Here is a 21,779-nt window from a genome sequence, read left to right as displayed (position 1 = left end):
AGGTTAATAGTGTTTAGTATATTTGCAAGCTATGCAACTATCACCACTAATTCCAGAACATATTTCTCACCACATAAACCTTGTTTCTGTTAGCAGCCACTCCTTTCAATTTTTCTAAGCCAGACGAATTCTTTGTAGCACTCCAGGATTGGGCACAATGGCTCATGGCTGTAATTCCAGCATTTTGGGAGGCCAAAGTAGGAGTCTTCCTTGAAGCTAGGAGTTCAAGAGCAGCCTGGGCAACATGGAAAGATCCCATCTCTACAAAAAATAGTAAAGGCCGGGCGCAGTGGCTCACGCCTGTAATCCCAGTACTTTGGGAGGCCGAGACGGGCGGATCACGAGGTCAGGAGATCGAGACCATCCTGGCTAACATGGTAAAACTCCGTCTCCACTGAAAAAAAAAAAAAATGGAAAAGAAATTAGCTGAATGTGGTGACGTGCACCTGTAGTCCCAGCCAGTTGGGAAGCTGAGGTGGGAGGATAGCTTCATCTTGGGAGAGGTTGAGGCTGCGGTAATCTGTGATCATGTCCTGGCACACTAGTCTTGGCAACAGAGTGAAAGACCCTGTCTCAAAAAAGAAAAAAAAATCTATATTGTCATTTATACATCAGCAGAGTATTATCTGTGTATTCTATCTTAACTGGAGAAATGGTATGCTTCTGTATTTCTCTCACTGACAAAAATAAGAGCTTTTTCATTAAAGGGATGTGCAGGTGGGAGAAAGGATGAAAAGCTGTGAGATTATTATCATTCATATTTCTCTTCCTTACAGGAGAAAACAAAGTACACTCTGATAACTAACACAGTGCTTATTCTCATATGACTCAGAGCTGTAAAACCTTGTTCAATCCCCAGTTATCCTATATGTAAAGCCTTTGGAAATTTTAGTTATATTTGAAATGTTGAAGAAAATAAATCTATTCCATTTTTTGTACATAGGTGGTCGTGTAATGGTAACAGATGCTGACATGTCAATAATATCTTTAGGTGGAAGGTAAAAATCTAATTTCATCACTGCTGTTTAACTTCCTTGCTTCAAAATGTTTTGGTTTTTAAAGTATTGAGAGTTAAGAATGTTAAAAAGGCCTTATGTCATACATTTCAAAGTTTAATAGGCAAGAAAATCATTTGGAGATGTTACGAACATGCCCTCTTTGACTTGGTATTTCTGAATAAGAGTGCTCTTAGGTAAACCCTGGGGGATTGGTGACACTGTGAATTGAAAAGCCTTAGAACAGAATGGGGTTTGTAAGTTAATACACAACTCTAGTATTTTGTTGTACTTTTGTCCACAAAAGATAGATTGGAATTAAAGTACCAAATCCAGTTGATACGTGTTATTCATGTAAGAAATAAACATTTCAGTTTTCAGTTGAGTCAGTTTTGCACTCACCTTGGTCAAGTGAGTGATGTTACACTTTGAGGTCCAGAGTATTTGAATGTTGTGGGAGTGACTGCCACCTGCTCATGGCTTGATCAGGGCTTACTTCTAATTGTAATTGTGTCCCCAGCAGAGTAAAAACTGAACCCACAAAAGATCCTGGTACGTACTAGTGCTTTTTGAACTGATTGTGAATTTAAGGAAAACTTTTTCTTAGAGTGTCATATTTTGACTCAATTATTGTTTTAATGAAAATCAGGCAGTTGCTATAAATGTGTTGCAACTGTGTTTTCAGGATTTTCTTGGAGTCTGTCCAGAAAAATGATTTATTTGTTTCATACTAAATAGGAGCCAGGAAAGGCAGCTCCAATGAGAGGTTTGGTAATGGATTTTAGTTGGTGAGGAAATGAAATGTTTGGTTTTGGAGAGAGAGAATGAAGTAAGTGCTGTCTATGAGTACCTGCTGTGCGGTGGGGGAATTGACAGAAAGAAGGGGAAGACAGATGGGGTGTCCAAACAGTCTCTTTAGGGAAAGCCTTCTATTTTGGTGGATGGGGGGCGTCACTGGCATAAAGGAGTATGGGAGGAAGGAGATGTAATTATAGTGGTAATAGACGGGGTTCCAGAGAAACGGATAGCCTTGGTCAGATATTGGATGAGACAATTTCATGATTGATTTGAATAAACATTCAAACTTTGAGAAAGCTGAAAATTGAGGACGTGTTAGCAGTGGGGTTTTGAGAGGGCCCTGAGAAAGGTGCTTTAAGAAGGGTTTCTAAAAGAGCAGTTGAGGCAAAGAAAGGCACGAGTGGCCAAATTGGTTTGAGTAGACATAGGACCCCAAATAGGGAGCCTGACAGATTTTGCTTGGTCCTGGAGTAGTTGGTGTCCGGAAGCTATAAGTCTGAGCTAAGCTATGATCCTTTGTAGGACAGTATGGCCAGATTTAATGGATTGAGGAGGAAAGGATCCTTGGAAGCAGATCTGCTGAGTAGGTAAGGTGTAAATTCATACTGGAACTGGTCCAAGTGGTTAGAAGGGTTGGAACAGCAGTGGAACCTTGGGTTTGGGCCAACATACGAATCCAGCAATTGGAGCACAAGGATAATTTTGTTTGCCTTAATAGTTGGTGAGTGACACTGACAAGAGGCATCCATCTGTCCGGATGAAGAGGTTCCTGCAAAAAGAATAAACAAAAGGAGAAGAAAGATTTGGGTTGGGGTGAAATCCTGAAATGTGCCTTGGAGCCAAAGTTCTTGTATTAGGTTGAGAAATAAGCTGGGGTGTTCATAGGGGCTGGAAGTGGGTACCAGTTGAGGCCCTGGACAAGATGGGAAGGAAAAGATTGGAAGTTAAAAAATGACAATGTCATGTGCAGGCAGTTTTCAGAGATTCTGGGACTGTGGTTAGGCAGAGTGATGTTGTGCCTGTGAGGGATGAAAGATACTTAGGTAGAAATGTGGGGGGTGTGGAGGGATGGGGATGAGATGCCTTTTAAGATTAGGAGTGCCACATCTCATGTGTTAGGCTCTTAACTTTGGCTGCTATGGGTGTGGTTAGTATCATCTGATAAGGCCCCTTCCATTTAGGGTAATGGGGTGGAGATTCATCCACCCATACCCAGTCTCTGAGTTGGAGGGTAAGGTTGTGAGCTGGGTGTCAGGGTTTGGTTGGGGGAGAAATGCATCAGCGTATTCTCTGAGGAGAATGCCCCTGAGATGTAGGGTGGGTCAGACTTCACCAGTGAGGGAAGTTTTGGTTTGTGGGAAACTGTGTAGGATGAAAGGCTGCCCATACATGAGTTCGAAGGGGCTTAGGTTTATTGGCTGACAGGGAGGGCTTTCAACCTTATGAGCTCACTGGGTGGGAGCATGGGCCAGGGATCTTAACCTTCAGGGCAAGTTTAGTTAGTTGTTTTAAAAGACCATTGGCCCCCTGTACCTTGTCCAAAGAGTGGGAGCAATAAGGGATGTGGAGGATCCATTTGATGTTTAAGGCCTTGGAGACCTGTCGAGTTACATTTGAGATAAAGGCAGGGCCACAATCAGACTGCATGGTTGTGGGCAGTCCAAACCTTGGGATAATTTGTTGTAGGAAGATTGAGGTAACCACTTTTGCCCTCTTGGTGGTGGTGGAAAAGACCTCAATCTGCCTGTTGAATGTGGTCAGCAGGGGTGAGGATATAGTCATGTTTCTTGAGAGGGAGCATATGAATGAAATCAATTTTCCAGGTTTGTAGTGGCCTCTGAACATTAGAGGGTGCCCTTTAGCTTGATTTCTGGGCTAAGTGGGTGGTCTGAGTGCTCCCTGGAAAGAAACTTGGTTGCAGATCATATGGGCCTGAGTGAGTTAAGGGTGGTGGCCATGGCAGGAGACTGCAGGTGAGGTTATAAAAGCTGAAGGAGAGGATGATAGCTGGTGTGAAAGAGGCTGTGAATGTGAGTGAGTATGGATTTTTCCTGGGACGTAGGAAAGAGAAGCTTATTGTCTAGAAAGAACCAGCCCTCCTTGTTTGTGGCCCCAGCCACAGAAAGATTGAGGCTTTCTTCTTGTGAATACGAGGGCTGTGGAGCTGAGAAACAGGTAGTAGGGGTCGGGGCTTAAGGGCTGTTGTTTAGCTGCAGAACCAGCTATTGCATTTCCTTCTGATAGTAGGTATGTTGAGAGCCTGGTAAGAGGTGCAAGATTGACAAAGGGAAGGTCAGGAGTGGAGGTAAACGAAATATTGAATATAAGAAACCTCAGACCTTTTGCCATTGAAGTGGATAAAATTTTCAAGATTTCGTTGAATTTGAAAGTCAAAGATTCCATTTTAAGGCCATTGAGTACCATTGTGCAGTCACTATCGGGCCCAGGCCATGTTACAAAAAAAAATATTTAATGTTTGGGCTTAATGCGAGGGCTAGTAATACTAGCTTCCTATTGCTGCTGCCACAATTTATTTATTTATTTATTTATTTATTTATTTATTTATTTATTTATTTATTTTTGAGATGGAGTCTCGCTCTGTCACCCAGGCTGGAGTGCAGTGGTGCGATCTCAGCTCACTGCCAGCTCCACCTCATGGGTTCACACCATTCTCCTGCCTCAGCCTCCAGAGTAGGTGAGACTCCAGGCACCCGCCACCACACCTGGCTAATGATTTGTGTTTTTAGTAGAGTCGGGGTTTCACTGCGTTACCCAGGATGGTCTCAATCTCCTGACCTAGTGATCCGCCCGTCTTGGCCTCCCAAAGTGCTGGGATTACAGGTGTGAGCCACGTATTTAGTATCTTTAAACAACATATGTGTATTCTCTTACAGCTCTGGAGGCCAGAATTCTAAATTCCCTCCCACTGAGTCAAGGTGGGAGCAGGGCAAGTGGCTTCAGAGACTGTGTGGGAGAATCCATTTCCTGACTCCGGAGGCAGCCTCCACTCCTCGACTTTTGATGCCCGCCTTGAATGACTCCCAATTTCTTGCTTCCATCACTACACTTCCCACCACTCTCCCATCACCTGCTCTGCTCTTACAAGGATCCGAGTTAGGACATCAACTTGCCACCTAAACAAGCTTAAGGTGGCAAGTCCTTAACTTCATCACATCTGCAAAGTCCTTAACTTCATCACATCTGCAAAGCTTCTTTTACCATATAACGTAATATTCACGGGTTCCTGGATCAGAATATGGACATCTTGAGGGGCCACTTATAAGCCTAGTACCGCTAGGCTGCAAAATACTACAAGTAGACTGCAAAACCATTACACTCTCTGGCGTTTTAATGATTGGGAGAAAAGCAGTTGGGACTTTTTGCTTTGGGGTCCTTCTTAACTTTGCATTTTTAAGATCTAGGGTCCCTCTTAAACTTGTATTTTTAAGGTCTAACCCTCATCAATCCTCTCCTCCAACCAGAGACACCCACTGCAGTGTTTCCTTGAAAGTCTGGTGACATGTCTATATCTAAGTTCTGATGAGAGGCACAGGGCCAGCCAACAGCCCCCGTGGCAGCCCCCTCGGCCAGAGGATGCCCACCTAGGCCACACCTGGTGACTGAAACAAGCCCATGGCTGGGAAGGAACATACAGACGGGTCTGGGGCCTGGTGAGGGCACCATGGAGGCCATGGGGTGAGCGAGGTCTGCTAGGACAGTGCAGGTCTGTGGAGCTGAGGTGAGGCTGTAGAGCCTGGCCTAGTGCCACAGGAGCCGGAGGAAGAAGCTGGGGGCTATCGTCCCAGTCCACAGAGATGCTGGAGACTGTGGCACCAGGAGTGGTCCTGAGGCTGTGGAGAGAGCATCTCTACTCCATAGCATCTGGGGGTGATGGCGAGGTCCTCACCTGACAAATGCAGCTTCCAAGTCCCAGATGTTGGGCTTTTTCTTTGTACTCAGAGACTAGTGGGGGCAGTGACAGGAAGCCAGGGAGCATCTCTTGCTACCTCCTCCATGCTCTGTATCCAAAGACTGAGGGAGGTGGAGCTGGCTGGGAGGTCAGGCACTTCATCCACCTGCTCTTTGGTACTGGTCATCTAGAGGTGGGTGCAGAGGTGGTCCAGCCACTCCCCCTGTTCACGTCACTGTAGGTGCACCGGGTTCTTCCTCAGCATTGGGATGATCTGCTTCACCTCCAGTCGCACAGCCTCCAGGCACTGGGAGTGGTCCTCCTGCAGGATGTTCAGCTTCGTCTTGGCCAGGTGTGGAGGCATACGTCCAGCTTGGTCCAGGGCATCCACCGGGTCCCTCGTCGTAGCAGTATGGTGATGACAGAGTCATGGGTGGTGCAGGCCACAATCTGGTCATTACCATTGCAAGAGGCAAAGTGTAGAGCTGTGTGGCCCTTGTCAGCTTCTCAGGGATCCGTGCCATTTTCCAGCAGCTGCCACACTTTTTCCTCGTCGTTGGCACTGGCAGCATTGGCATTGTCTCCCTCATTCTTTTCAGAGCTGCACCTCTTTGCTCATGGGCCCGAGCCAGCAGTGGGGCCTGGCAGTGAGCCTCAGCTGCCAGCGGGGATCTTGCAGCACAGCTCCTGGTGCAGCTCTGCATCCTACTGCCACCAGTCGTGCGGTGGTGCAATGGGGACTGGGCCCCAGGGGCCTCCTGGCCTGGGAGGCCCGTGCAGCTGCCCAGTGCAGACCCGAGGTCAGTGAAGGAGAAGCCGCCCCAGGTGCCCTTCAGCCTTTTTTTTTTTTTTTTTTTTTTTTTTTTTTTTTGAGGCAGGGTCTCTGTTTGGCCCAGGCTGGAATGTAGTGGCACTACCTGTGCCCACTGCACCCTCTGCCTCCTGTGCTCAAGCCATCTGCGCTCCTTAGTCTTCCAAGTAGCTGAGACTACAGGTTCACTCCACTAGGCCTGGCAAAGTTTTGTATTTTTGGTAGAGATGGGGGTTTCACTATGTTGCCCTGAGCTCAAAGCAATCTCCCCGACTCAGCCTCCCAAAATGCTAGGATTACAGGCCTGCATCACCACACCCGGCCACTGTAAAGTCTTATTTCCACACAGCTAAGACATGTTTTAGGAAGTTTGCTAAAATACCCCTGGAGACCTTCTTATTGTGGTCTCCCTTTTTTCGTATTTAATTTGACGGATCTTTTCTGTCGTCCTGCTTTTCAGAAATCTAAAGGCTAAGAAGAGGAATTAAACTTTAAAATTTCTCTTTTTGTCTCCCATTAAACTAATCGTAAGAACCACCAAAAAAGGGGAAAGTTCTTTGGAAAAATTATTTGGAAAACAGTAAAATGATGCAGACTGTTAGGATGTAAAACACGGGATATAAGTCATTATATGTTAGTGCTGCTCTGACATAGGGACCTATTTTTGAGAATCCTTTTGCTCAATTTTCAGAGAAATGGAATGGTTGCATCACTTATCTGTGTAAACAACTGAAGAACTGTCTGAAAGAAAATATGGTATGTTTAAACTGGAAAAGTCCTGTAGTACTTTGTTCATGAGCATTTACACAGTGGATTTACTGTTCATCTTGGGGGTACTGTGGACAAGCCCAGGGCGGCCAGTGAATCGAGTCATCCTTACATGTCTCTCCTTGTAAGGTGCTTTGCAGTGTCTGCCTAAATATTAGAAACATTCTTTGTTTCTAGATTACTGCAAAGCTAAGGAAAAGCTATATTTCTTTAATTATCAGCTAGCATTTCTTTTAAACTTTTAGCATGGATATTTGGGGATTTATTTACATATTTATTGCAAAGTCCTGGATCTTAGAGATTTAATTGAAGATTTTTTGAACTAATAGTTTCTCTGAATCTGTGTGTTAAAATCAGTATTCACCAGGATGGCCCTGTTGTCTCTACTTTTATCTTAATGCATCACTGAGTTGACGTTCAATTTCAAATTCTTCTTTGTTCTTAATACTATTCTATCCTGAAACCACCTTTATATACCAACGAAAGAAGTAAGCAACCTGTTATTATCATCTGTTTGTATATATCAAATGCTCACCTCACAATAGCATCAACCAGTGAAAAGCATCACGTTTTGCTGTTTTTATTTGGATAACTCTTTACTTTGCAATCGACTAGCAAGGTATACAATTGTATGATATGCAGAATTTTAACTGGATTGCTTTAAGTGAACAATTAAACATGATAAGCCATATCAATATTTAGGTTAATACACTTAAAATGAACATGTTTTCTTCATCATGTTTTCATGTTTTCTTCATCAACCTACTCCTCAATGAAAATCTAGAGTTAGAGTAAATTTGCCAATGAATTCAGTAACTTTTCCATAATATTTTTAGTTATTTTGTTAAGGTTCTCTTGGTGTTTCTTTCACTTTTTAATAACTTACCCCTTTTTTGCCTGCATTTTTTATTGGTTTATTTAAAGCAAAAACCTCATAACATGTGCTACCTGGAAGCACTGTAACCTAGTGGCAAGATCATAGGCTCTGGGGACACACTGCCCGGCCACGTCTCTTCTGTCTGAACCTTAGTATCCTCTTTTGTGGTCATGAGAACTGAAGATCTATCCTGAAGACTGGATAAGATAGTAAAGTGCTTCACATTAATTCCTGGCATATAAATACATAATAAATGCTTCCACTTTATCTTGACTCACTGCAACCTCCTCCTCCCGAGTTCAAGCAGTTCTTCTGCCTCAGCCTCCCGAGTAGCTGGGATTACAGGCACCCACCACCATGCCTGGCTAATTTTTGTATTTTTTAGTAGAGACGGAGTTTCACCATGTTGGTCAGGCTGGTCTTGAACAACCGACCTCAGGTGATCCACCAACCTTGGCCTCCCGAACTGCTGGGATTACAGGCGTGAGCCACCATATTCTTAATTTAGTGCTATTCTGAGTAAAAATAATTAGCTATTAGTTTATAAATTTACCATGAGTATTTTATAAATGTCAGTGCTTTCCATAAAGTGAAACAGGTTATGTTGTGGTACTTTTGTCTATACCTTGTGCTGGCCAATCCCTCATTATTGCTGTTCCTGTGTTATAATACTTACTTATACTAAATGTTACCAGTTTATATGTTTGAGTGATTTATGTCTCCTGATTGGACTCTGACAAGTAGAAAATTGATGCTAGGAAGGGTACCAGGAGATAGCCCCACAAAGATGGGATTTGGGCATAGGTTTGGTTATTCAAGTAGCAGCGCTTAGCTTCTTGCCAATGGGAAATGGAATGCTGGTAATTTACAGGAAGTGACCTCACAATGAACCAGGCTCCCGCTTGTGGATTGTGATGAAATGCGCGCTGAGGCACATGCCTTGGGAGCTAAGTGGCAGCTATATTTCACCACTATGGCAGTAAAGATGACTATGAAGACTGGCGGGGGATGGATCCTTTCAAATGTACTTGAGCAGGGATTCCCCAGCTCGTGGAACACAAAGCAGGAGGTGAGCAGTGGCCGGTGACTGAAGCTTCATGTATATTTACAGCCCCTCCCCATCGCTGGCATTATCATCTGAACTCTGCCTCCTGTCAGATCAGAGGCACCATTAGATTCTCATAAGAATGTGAACCCTATTGTGAACTACTCATGCCAGGAAACTAGGTTGTGTTGTCCTTATGAGAATCTATTGTCTGATATCTGTCACTGTCTCCCATTATCCTCAGTTGAGGCTGTATAGTTGCAGGAGAACAAGCTCGGGCTTCCCACTGATTTTTCATTATGGAAAGTTGTATAATTATTTCATTATATATTAGAAAGTAATAATAGTAGAAATAAAGTGCACAATAAATGTAATGCACTCGAAACATACTGAATTTATCCTCCCCATCCATAGTCTGTGGAAAAATTGTCTTCCATGACTTCATCCTCTTCCTTTTTTTTGGTAGAGACAGGGTCTTACTATGCTGCCCAGGCTGATCTCCAACTCCCAGCCTTGAGCAATCCACCCTTCAAAGCCTCCCCAAATGCTGGGATTAGAGGCACAAGTCACCACGCCAGGTCAAGACCACGTTTGTTAAACAAAATAAAAACTTGGTGGGAAGATTGCTTGAGCTCAGAAGGTTGAGGCTGCAGTGAGTACTTATCACACTACTGCACTCCAGCATAGGTGACAGACAAAGATGCTACCTCAAGAAATAAAATAAAATAATCCCACTTGCCCGCATCTTAAAAAAATATATTGTCCGTATCTTCATGACTCTCATTCCTGGCCCTTAAAATTCTCTTCACACTGGACCTTTGTATTCATCCACTTGTTTGACCCCTTCTGGGGCCTGACCTGTTCTAGGAAGAGTCCCCATTTTCCTCCAATGCACTTGTCTTCGAGTCTACCTGGCCAGACACCCAGGAGTTACCTTGAGATGTTACTTTCCTCCCTTCCCACATCCAGCCTAGCAAGGCCTGCTGATTCCGCCCTGAATACAAATCCCCCATCTTCCTTCACTGCCTTCCAGCCCTCAGTCAAAGCCATGCCACAGAGCAGCCAGGTCAGATTCATTGGAAGTAGGAGGTCTGTCATTCTCTGGTGTGTCATCTGTAGTGGCTTCCCACTGTACCTGGAATAACCTCAGCCCCGATCGGGCCTGCAGGGGCGTGGGTGGGCTGCGCCCTGCTGTTCCTCTGCCATCCCATCATCCCCTCTGTGATTGCTTGCTCTGTGCCAGCCAACGTGGTGGTCTCTGTACATTTCTTCCTCTCAGGTTGCAGCCTCCTAGCACTGCCATGCTGAGGGGTGGTGTTTATGGAATGCTCTTTCTTTAGAGTTTTCTGTGCTCTCCTTTCTATTTGTGTCACAGTTTAAACATGACCATATTGGAGAGGTCTCACTGAGCACCATCACACCTCAGCTTTGAGGCTCGCTGACTCATCATCCTTTTATTTTCCACGAAGCGGTGCTAACTGACATTTTTCCTCCTGCTGCAGCACGGTAGCTCTGACAGCCCAGATCGTGCCTATCTTGTTTACTTCTCAAGCAGGTGCTCAACAAACATTCATAGAATGAATCTGTAGCATTAAAGCATTCTCTAAGCCAGTGGAAACGCCTGAGGCTGTTGGTCATGTAGCATGCATTGTGACACTTAGGGGCACAGGAAGGACTGCAGGCACCACACCTGGAAGTGCCACAAGCTGCAGTGGGGATCCACGTTCCCATGACCCTGGGGCTTTCATCTTCTCCTGAAACAGACCCTGTGAGTTTCAGTACACAGAAGTCAAGTCTCCTGGGTGAGGAGCCCTGCCCTCCCTATGGATTTGAAGTGGGGTGCATAGCACTCACTGAGTCTTCAAAGACCAGCTTTTAGGTGCAACTCAGTTGGCAAAGACAAATGTAGATCACTGTTTGTATGTTATTTGCAGGATTCATGTACTTACTTTTTAACTATTTATACTACTTTAAGTCTCTAAAAATTCATATATTGAAAAAATTGAAAATTTTAAGTTTCTCCTCATGATTACTTTTTGTGATATTTGATCTCCCCTAGTACCTGACTATAAATCAGCCAGTAACCAATAAAGAGTCTCTCCCACTTTTCAAGTCATTATATTTTTAAGTCATGCAATAAAATAGGTCAGGTGGTGAACATTGTCTATCATTAGAGATACCACTGTGATGTCACTAGGATTCATGAGGAGATGACATCTGAGAAGAAGGATCTACATGAGAGGCCTCACCTCTGCCCTCTGGTTTGGTTTTTTTTTTTTTAATTGAGCATGGTAAAAAATAATCTGCTGAACTTGGCTGGACATAGTGACTCAAGCCTGGAATCCCAGCACTTTGAGAGGCTGAGGAAGGAGGATGGCTTTAGGCCAGGAGTTTGAGACCAGCCTAGGCAACAGAGACCCCATCTCTGCAAAAGCATTAACAATTAGCCAAGTGTTGTGGCATATACTTGTGGTCCCAGCTGCTCTGAAGGCTGAGATGGGAGGATTACCTGAGCCCAGGAGTTTGAGGCTACTGCACTCCAGCCTGGGCAACTGAGTAAGACCCTGTCTCTAACAAAAAAAAGATAAAGAATCAGCTAAACCTAATAGAATCATTGGCCCTTGCCACCAAGCAAGCTTACTTCTTTCTCATAGAAGGAGGACACTGTCGAGGAGTTATTTTGCCATTGGAAAATATTTTGGCTTTCTATTATAGCTAAAACAATAGCTTATTAATAAACAACAGTTTATTAATCATTTACTTGTAAACAATAAAAGTTAGCTCTCTTTGTACTGCTCATGGCATTAGGTGGATCTCGGAACATGACCACTTGTGAGAAGCCAGCAGTATTTGCTGCTTCCTTTAAGGTTCCTGAAAGGGAGAGAGGCAATCTTAGATCTTTCATTGTTACGAACCACTGCAAGTATTGAGGAAATATTCACTACTTCCAGCGTCATAATCCTGCAGCCATTGGCACCTGTGAGTCAGGTGCCAGGAACTGGGCAGTGCAGAAGGCACTGCGCTGCCCCATGTATTCTGGAGCATTCAATCTTGTAGGAGAACATGCATAGTAAGTAGGAGATACGTAATATATAACAAGTGTGTTAGTGGTCTGGGAAATAAGTAAGTAGAATAAGAGGGATGGGGAGACAGGGGGTTGATTGGGATATCTTTAATGATATGTGATGAGCATGTTCCACAGTTGGCCTCACTTTTTTCTAGAACTTTTGCTTTTCATTCTCAACTCCAAGAGTTTTTTTTTTAATGTAAAGTTTGTTAGAAGTAGGTTTATATATTTTCTTTCAGAATTAACAGAGGAATCACAATTAATATCACTTCCTGATGTGACTGAAAGCCTCTATTCCTTTACTGTTATGTATTTATGAGCACATTTCTTTTAACAGCTATGATAATTACTACATTTTGTGTGGTTTCTCAAAAATACATTTGTTTCTTCTCTCAAAGAGTTTCTGTAATGGAGCCCTTCAGATTTGGTGCTAATAACATGAAGTAGGAATTTAAGAAAGATCTTTTATTTATATTTATATTTATGTTTTTTGAGATGGAGTCTTGCTCTTGTCACCCTGGCTGGAGTGCAGTGGCTCCATCTCGGCTCACTGCAGACTCCTCCTCCCAGGCTCAAGCAAATCTCCTGCAGGGTTTCACCATGTTAACTAGGCTGGTCTTGAACCCCTGACCTCAGGTGATCCACCTGCCTCCACCTTCCAGAGTGCTGGGATTATAGGCGTGAGCCATCGTGCCTGGCCAGTTGCAAAATATTTAAATGTTACATACAGAGGTGCAAGGGAGATCCATATAGTACCATGTAAATTGCTTGAATCTTTTCAGAGTACTGTTTGTATTTGGTTTCAAAGCAGGGATTAGTATATTTATTTTTTATCTTTTAATTACAATTTGTATACCTATTCAAAAGTAGAGAAAATAGTAAAAGTAACAATAAAATACCCATTATTCAATTTCTGTGATCAAGATTGTCCCACATTTTGTCCATCTATCCATTTATCTATCTTTACAGGAATATTATAAAGCAAATCACAAGCATCACTCCATTTTTTTGTGTTCAGTGTGCATCCCTCGACAGCACTAAAGTTTCTTTATTTTTTCTTCAGCTTTTAAGTTCTGGGGTCCATGTACAGGATGTGCAGGTTTATTACGTAGGTAAATGGGTGCCATAGTGGTTTGCTGCACAGATCAACCCATCACTCAGATATTAAGCCCAGTATCGATTAGCTATTCTTCCTGATGCTCTCCCTCCTCCTGCCCCCACAAGAAGTCCCATTGTGTGTTGTTACCCCTCATGGATCTGTGTGTTCTCATCATTCAGCTCCCACTTGTAAGTGAGAATACGTGTTGTTTGATTTTCTGTTCCTGCATTAGTTTTCTGAGGATAATGGCTTCCAGCTCCATCCATATCTCAGCAGAGGACATGATCTTGTTTCTTTTTAGGCCTGCATGATAGTTCATGGTGCACATGTACCACATTTTCTTTATCCAGTCTAACATTGATGGGCATTTTGGTAGATTTCATGTCTTTACTGTTGTGAATAGTGCTGCAGTGAACATACATGTGCACGTCTCTTTATAATATAATGATTTATGAAGGGGTGGCCTGCCCCTCCACACCTGTGGGTGTTTCTCGTAAGGTGGAACGAGAGACTTGAGAAAAGAAATAAGACACAGAGACAAAGTATAGAGAAAGAAAAGCGTGGCCCAGGGGACCGGCGCTCAGCTTACAGAGGACCCACGCCGGCCCCGGTCTCTGAGTTCCCTTAGTATTTATTGATAATTATCTTTACCATCTTAAAGACAAGGGAGTGGCAGGACAATAGGATCAAAGAAAAAAGAGGAAATCGGCAGTAAGACATATGAACAAAAACCTCTGTGACATGAATAAGTTCAAAGGAAAATGCTGTGCCTTGAGATGCATATGCAAACATCTCCATAAACCTTTTAGCAGCATAGTTTCAGTCTATCACATGGGGAGAAACCTTAGACAATACCTAGCTTTCCTAGGCAGAGGTCCCTGCGACCTTTGGCCGCGTACGTGTCTCTGGGTAGTTGAAATTAAGAGAATGGTGATAACTTTTAACCAGCAAGCTACCTTCAGGCATTTGTTTAACAAAGACACATCCTGCACAGCCCAAAATCCATTAAACCTTGAGTCACCGCAACACATGTCTCTTGCAAAGGACAAGGTTGGGGGTAGGGTCACAGATTAACAGCATCACAAATACAGAACAAAATGGAGTCTCTTATGTCTACTTCTTTCTATATAGACACAGTAACAGGCTGATCTCTCTTCCTTTTCCCCACAGATTTATATTCTTTTGGGTGTATACCTAGCAACGGGATTTCTGGGTCAACGGTATTTTTGCTTCTAGATCTTTGAGGAGTCAACACACTGCCTTCCTCAATGCTTGAACTAATTCTTGGCAAGCCTCCCAGCAAGCCTCTGTGTGGGCCTCCTAGCCAGCCAGCCTGAAGACCGGCCTCCCATGCGGCCAGCATTCGGATCAGCGTTTCCGTAAGCCTCCCCCCCTGCCAGAAGGCTCGTGATTCGACCAGCCTCCCATGCAGCCAGGCTCTAGGCCGGCCTCCAAAAAACCGGCCTGCCACCCAGCCTCCCAAGTCACATCCATCTTGCCGGACTCTTCAGCAAGCGTTTTAAGAATCACTTAAGGCGGCCTCTCACACAGCCTCTCCCACAGGCTCTCAGCCAGCCTCCCAGACAACCAGTCTCTGATCCAAACTTTCAGAAAGCCTCTAAGCGAATCTCCCAGACAGTCAGCTTCCAGACTAACCTCCTATGCAGCCAGCGTTTTTAACAGCCATCCAGCAAGCCTCTTGCACAGCCAATCTGCCACTCTGCCAGTTTCCTCGCCAGCCTCTTGGTTAGCCTCTGGTGCAGCCAGTCTCTAGGCTGGCCTCCTAACAAACCAGCCTTGCATTCAGACTCTTAGTTAGATTCAGCCTGCCAGGATCTCAGCAGGCCTTTTAGCAAGCGTTTATGGCAGCTTCTCAGACAGAAAGCCTCTCCCACAGGCTCTCCGCCAGCCTGCCAGCCAGCCAGCCTCTCAGCAAGCCTCTAGGCCACTTTCCAAGAGTCCTTCACTAGACCAGCCTCCCATGCAACCCGCTCCTTCACCAGCCTTCCAGCCAGCCTCTCAGTAAGTCTGTTAGCGAACTAGCTTCAGAACCAGCCTCTTATGCCACCAGTGTCGTGGCCAGCCTCCCAGTAAGCCTCTCAGAGAGCCTCTTAGGTGGCCTCCTGACTAGCCAGCCTCAAATCCAGCCTCCCTTGCAGCCAGCGTTTCCAACCACCTCAGTGGGAGTGAAGGAGAAAGCAGCCAAAATTTGGGGTTGATTTTAAGGTGACCTGGTCCCTCCGCCCTGCAGGGCACCCCCATCTCAGGCCTGGGGGGCTTGCCCAGGAAGAAGTCCCAGACACCGGGGCCCAAGATTTCCGCTTGGCCGCGGACCCACTCTTCCACCTGCTCCCTTCCTCCCCGGGCTCCCCTGACACCCCAGGCTGAAGGGGCGATCCTCCCACAGGAGGATCACCTCCTCCTGCAGCCCCAGCTCAGGCAGGGCATGGCACCTCTTCTTCGCATCTCTTATGTTCAGGTCGATGGTTGTCGTCTTCATCATCATCCCCTGCAAGCTTCCAGGTGTGGCCCTGAGAGGCAGCTCTGTGCATCTTTCTGATGTCCCCATAGTGGATGACTTAAGAGCCTTTGGTCTAGACTAGCTGAGTGGGCGCTCCAGGCTCCTCACGCCCTTGACAGCAGTGGCAGAGAGCCTCTGCATGGCTGCAGCCACCTTTTAAGAGAGAGGCCGCACCTCCCACTCGCCCTTCCCGAGCCCCAGCCCCTGCCGCTTGCCCTTGCCCTTAATCGCCACCACATCCAGCCCAACACCAGTAAAAAGTGCGGTCTGGAGAAGCCCTTGGACACTCCGGCCTCTTTCTGAAGAAATTTGTTGAGTAGAGTCGTGAAGCTTTCACGGGATCTTGTAGCCAGTCTCCTAACAAGAGAACCTGGCACAACCAGGCTCTTAGCCGGACTCAGTCTACCAGGCCCTCAGCAAGCAAAATTAGCAAGAATTTGAGGCAGCCTCTCAGATAGACAGCCTCTCACACGGACTCTCCACCACCCTCCTAGTTGGCCGCCTCTCACCCGGGTTCTTGGCAAGTTTCCCAGCAAGCCTCTGTGTCGGCCTCCTAGCCAGCCGGCCTGAAGACCAGCCTCCCATGCAGGCAGCATTCTGATCAGCGTTCCCGCAAGCCTCTCCCCCTGCCAGAAGACTGGTCACTGGACCAGCCTCCCATGCAGCCAGGCTCTAGGCCGGCCTCCAAAAAACTGGCCTGCCACCCAGCCTCCAAGTCATATTCATCTTGCCGGACTCTTCAGCAAGCATTTTAGGAAGCATTTAAGGCAGCCTTTCAGACAGATAATTTTCTGGAATATTCCATTAAACATTCTTCTCTGATTAAATACCGTGTGCCTCACTATGGCAACATAAATTACTGAAAAACACTGTTTATCCGAAGAATAGTCTCTCAGCTTGTGGGATAAATGATGTATAATTCTTAACCTTCTTGAGGGTAGATATTATGAGAAAAAACATTTAATTATAAGAAAAACATTGCAGAATGATAGCTACAATTTTAAAAATAAGCACATTATAAAGATAAAATTGTAATAAAACTAATTATAATGAACATATAAAAGAAGTCTTCCCATGGAAATTAGTATCATAAAACAATTTGTATTATTTCACCAGCTGTAGATTCACTGTTGGCATGTTACCTTTAATACATACTTCACTTTCGATTCGAAATCATTTCTTCATTAAATCCTATATCTCAACTTTGAGATTAATGTGGTAATGTGATGTAGCCTCTAGTGAAGCCTCAGACACACATTGTTTATTGAGATCAGCCAATTTTTTTGAAGTTGTCTCACAGTGATCTGACATGTTTGTTATTGATTTTGTAAATCATCTTATCAAATTAACAATATTTACTTTCGAAAATATCCCCAAATATATTGGTTCAGCTTATTTATGTGTACACATTCCTGCTTATTACTGAATCCACTTAAGGACACAAGAAGGTATTATCTTCCTGCCAAACTGGTACTCTTTTACTAGACACCAGATTCGTCCCCCTAGTCATTTGTCCCCTAATGAATCTGTAATGCTTCACAACCTACTGAAGTCTCAAGAAAATATGTGGGCAGGACTAGCGGTGGTAAATTCTATGCCGTGGAATGCTTTCCTTCTTTTTTGTTGAAGTACAAATCAACATCAAAGTTCCTCACATATTCAATCACCTGCTGAAATTTTTCCAACAGGTTTCTATCTCAGAATAAAAGTATTTTTGTTTCAAAGGCTTTAGAGGCCCTAGGTAACCTGGTCTCCACATCCCTTCTGACCTCAGCTGCTATGTTTCTCTCCTCTACTCACTTCTTTTGTACTATACATGAACCCTGCCACTCCCCATGAATTGAAAAATGGGGATCCAATGCAAAGCTAATAAATCACAGATGGCTACAGTGATCTTTCTCTGGGACAAAGTTCTACCCACATGACAGTCTTTGAGCTGAGCCTTGAAATAGAAATTATGAGCAAATTATTTGTAACAATATTCAAAGTAAATTATAAATACCAGTGGGATGATTAAGTCAATTTTGATATTGTTAAAATTCACTACATTTGTCCTAAGCTATTATTTAATAAAATGCAGATGCCTTTAAAAAATTAAGTTGTTATAACAATACATATGAGATTCAAGTATGTTCAGATTTAAGTCAAATTGACATAAAATTGTACCAACTGAAATATATAAAAACCTACTTTAAAAAGTAGTATTACAAGATACAGAAATGTACACTTCAAAATGTACTTCAAATACACTTCAGTTCCTCTGGAAAATTTAGAATTAACTGTCAAAGTAAATTGTTGAATCTTAATTTCAAAATACTCATTGCTGATATGGGCATTCCCATTTATCTGCTTCATGGTGGTCATAAAATGTGGCCACAAAGAATGTTAATCTATTAAAAACCTTTAACTTAAATTCTTAAAATTTCATGAGTGACACAATGTCTCAAAGTAAAATATCTCTTAGCTTTAACTTGCATTTGGTGGAAATAAGCCATGTTTCTAAGCTGACATAGCAAATACATTTATCATCTATATTCAACTAGATTCAGCATTTATCTAAGGCCAAATATGACTTCACATTTTCTTTCAGGAAAGTTGAAAAATACATATATATTTTTGGTACTTCTCTTTCAGCTTTCTGTTTTTCATATTGGTATATATATTCTTTTAAATGGTTACAGTCATTAAATGTCTCCTCATTTTTCTCTTTTAGGAGGTGATGTTGCTTTTTCCTTTCAAAACAATGAATATTGTTACTTGCTTTTGTTATCAGCTTTCTTATGCACCTGAACGAATTGCTGTGGAAGCCACATATTTTTGCTTTGTAGTTGAAATACTTTCTGCTCCAGACTCCTGCTGTTCAGTGTATTTGTTCACATTATCTCATTTCTTTTGATACATGTGTTCAGCTTTCTTCATTTGACACTGTGTTTCACTTAGGTCTCCTTGTGCATGTTCTAAAACCTATGTATTTTCTCTTAGAGCATCTCCTGCATAATTGAGATTAATTTTTAGGCTTTTGGATTCCCTTTGAGCTTCAGAAAGTGGTTGATGAAGCTTCTCATTATTATATATTATATTATTCACATCAACATTCATTTTTCCTTGCAAATGAGCACTGTGGAAAGTAAGTTCTTGGTTTTTTCTTGATGTCACACTTTGATCTTGATCTTGTATAGCAGAAGCCAGTCTAGAATGGTGTGATTCAGTTTCTCTCTCCAATATTTCTTTGTCTTGTTTTTCCTTCAATTTAGAAGTGAGCATTGTGTTCTCAGTCATCAGAACTTTAAGCTGCCCACTATATGAGATGCCCTTTTGTTAATGTTTCCTCTTTCAGTTTTAGGGTCATTTGAAGTTCAGCATTCTTTTCCCTTAAAATCTTAATGTCCTCAAAGTATTTATTTTCCTTCTCCTGGTGCTGATGTTTTAGTATGTCCATTTGCAGTTTTAGCATGGCAATTTCCTTTTTCAACATACCATTTTCATGTAAGAGATCATTTTGATTTTCATAAGCATGAGAAACCTAAATAAAACAAAATAAATTTTTAGCTAGCACTCAATAAAATGGCATATCATGGTTCCTCTTAAAGAATAATTTGTACATTTATACACTGAAAGGGTTTCTGTAAGTAGGTATCAGTTGAAGAACCATTGAATCAAAACTTCAAATGCTATAGAGCATAAATTCCCCAAAGTTCAAACATTTATTTGAAGACAATGAATTCATGAAAGTAAAAAAGAAATGACTAGAGAATTTTTAAGAGCTTCAAAATTGAAACAAACTTTCCCTGGATTACAAGACACTCAAAAGCATAAAATAAAAGATTAATCACTTTGACTACATACAAAAATTTGATTTACACCCTGATGTCTAATCTGTACAAGAGGCTCCCATACTAGGAGCCTTAGTGTGTAGGGAGACCCCCTGAAACTATTGCTATGGAACAAAAGATGAAATACTCCTGGTTATTGTAAATACAAAATTGCATGTCGAATTGTGTAAAGACAATGCCAGGTTGGGCTGCCAGAATGAGCCAACAGCACATGATGTGCTCCCCCCTGCAAAAAGCGTATGAATGGATGCACAGACAGGGAGATTTCACATCACTGAGATTCCTATCCCAGAAGAGCAGATGTTCATAGCTCTGGGAATGGAATGTGACTCTTGTGGAGAGCCTATAAACGGATGCATGAGGGGCACCTGTTCATATGGGTAAGTTAGGGCTATAAATGCCCTTATCTTGCCATGGCTCTTCTAGGCCTGTTTAGGGTTAAGGCATACTCCTTTCTGAGAATTTGTGGTCTAACCAGTTGTCTGGCTTCACGTCCTATTTCTATGGATTGTTTGCAACCAGCTTTTGCTGCAACTGTTACTGCTGATCTTGCTAATCCTAGGTTATGGAAAGACTGTGTTTCCTGTTTTAAGGCTCTGTTAGAAATTGCTGATGCACACACTATATTGTAAATTCTTATCTCTGTATACTGTACTTCTGCATACTGATGTTATGTTAAAGAATTACTTCCTCCCCATGTGACCATCTCACTCATAATCAAATGACCCTAAATCCCTCACTAACCTACCCCCGCCCTCACTAAACTTAATAATAAATGCTGGTATATCCAGTGCATTGGTGGCACCACGGGACCAGAAAGTGGTGACCCCCCTGGACCCAGCTTTCACCATCTTGTGTGTGTCTTTTATTTCTCGGCCTGCCAATCTGCTTGGGAACAAAGAAAGAGCCCCGTTGCATTGTGGGCTGCTGGCCAGTTCCCGCAATATTAGTGCTGCATATGTTTAGACAGATACAATTTCCCAAAGCCCTTTCATTTCCCTTTTCCTGAGAATATTCTATAGATATTCTATTTTTAAAAATAGTTAATTTTAAGAATAATATTTATAAATGTTTGATAAGTTGAGACATTGTAATAAGCACTTTTAGTTATCGCAATTCTGAAAGGAAAAGATTAAAAATATAAACAAGTATTTTCTTTGTGTTTCACGCACATTAAGGTTAAAAGTGTATAATTAAAGGAAATTGATTCTTGAGGAGAGAGGAATGGCCATTTTACACTCTTTGTTGAACTGTAAATGAATATAAATTTTCTTGAGAACAATTTAGAAGTAATGAACAAAGAACTCTTTAAAACTTCCTGTAATTTAACCAAATATTTTTATATTGAAGAATTTATTCCAAGTCAATAATTAGAAAGGTAGAAAAATATTTACCTGCAATTATGCCTTGCAGCACTTATAATACAAAAAATTAAAAATCAAAAAAATTAATTTGTTAACTAAATAATGGGATTTCCAAATAATGGCCTTCTATATAACCAGTAAAATTGTGATTTAAATAAATATGCATTTAATTATCAGAAGTATTCAATGTTAAGAACTTGTATTATTTAAAAGAATTTGTCACTCTACAAGACAGATTTTTTCTGCAGTTAAACCTCAGAAGGTAAGTCAGCTATTACAAAAAGTATCCTACATAATTTTAGTATAAATAGTTGAAATATTTATTTTAAACTAGGGTGTCATACCTCACATTGCAGAGCTCTTGTTTCCATTTAACCTTTTGGTTCACTTACTGCAATTTTATTTATTTCGCTTCTGATAGTTCCTTTTGTAGTACACAAAATTTATTTTTCATTTGTTTCATTTTCGCTGTAAGTTGTTCACCGTGATATTTTTTAAGTTCCCTTGCTCTTTCATGAGAAGGAACTGCAGCCAAGAATTTTGATAGGCTAGTTGAATCTGTCTTGAGGAGGAGATAGAAATAAAATATATTAGTACTTTTGGGATATAAAGGACAGCATATTTTAACAATCACTAATTCACACACTGAACAAATATATGTTAATTACCTACCGCACCTGGCTAAATTTTT

General features: G+C 42.5%; 1 long non-coding RNA gene and 2 pseudogenes across 15 annotated transcripts in view; 1 reads left to right on the top strand and 2 right to left on the bottom strand.

Moving 5' to 3' along the window:
* LOC139356355 (uncharacterized) overlaps nt 1-14,846 on the top strand; it is a 55,539-nt gene extending 40,693 nt beyond the window's left edge. For 4 of the 15 annotated variants that reach the window (XR_011608117.1, XR_011608115.1, XR_011608114.1 and 1 more), the window contains one exon: nt 14,541-14,846. This is a non-coding gene — a long non-coding RNA (uncharacterized lncRNA). Of the gene's footprint in view, nt 1-7,205; nt 7,271-14,540 lie in introns of all 15 variants that reach the window. The other 11 variants (XR_011608110.1, XR_011608108.1, XR_011608112.1 and 8 more) reach the window with 6 other exon arrangements.
* LOC139356268 (ankyrin repeat domain-containing protein 54 pseudogene) lies at nt 5,750-6,824 on the bottom strand (annotated as a pseudogene).
* Nucleotides 14,847-18,436: 3,590 nt separating the features above from the next.
* Nucleotides 18,437-21,744, bottom strand: LOC139356002 (ankyrin repeat domain-containing protein 30A-like; annotated as a pseudogene).
* Between the last annotated feature and the right edge of the window lie 35 nt (nt 21,745-21,779).

Source organism: Macaca nemestrina, chromosome 9, assembly GCF_043159975.1.
Source record: "Macaca nemestrina isolate mMacNem1 chromosome 9, mMacNem.hap1, whole genome shotgun sequence".
NCBI classification, from domain to species: domain Eukaryota; kingdom Metazoa; phylum Chordata; class Mammalia; order Primates; family Cercopithecidae; genus Macaca; species Macaca nemestrina.
This window is presented reverse-complemented; position numbering and strand designations above follow the sequence as displayed.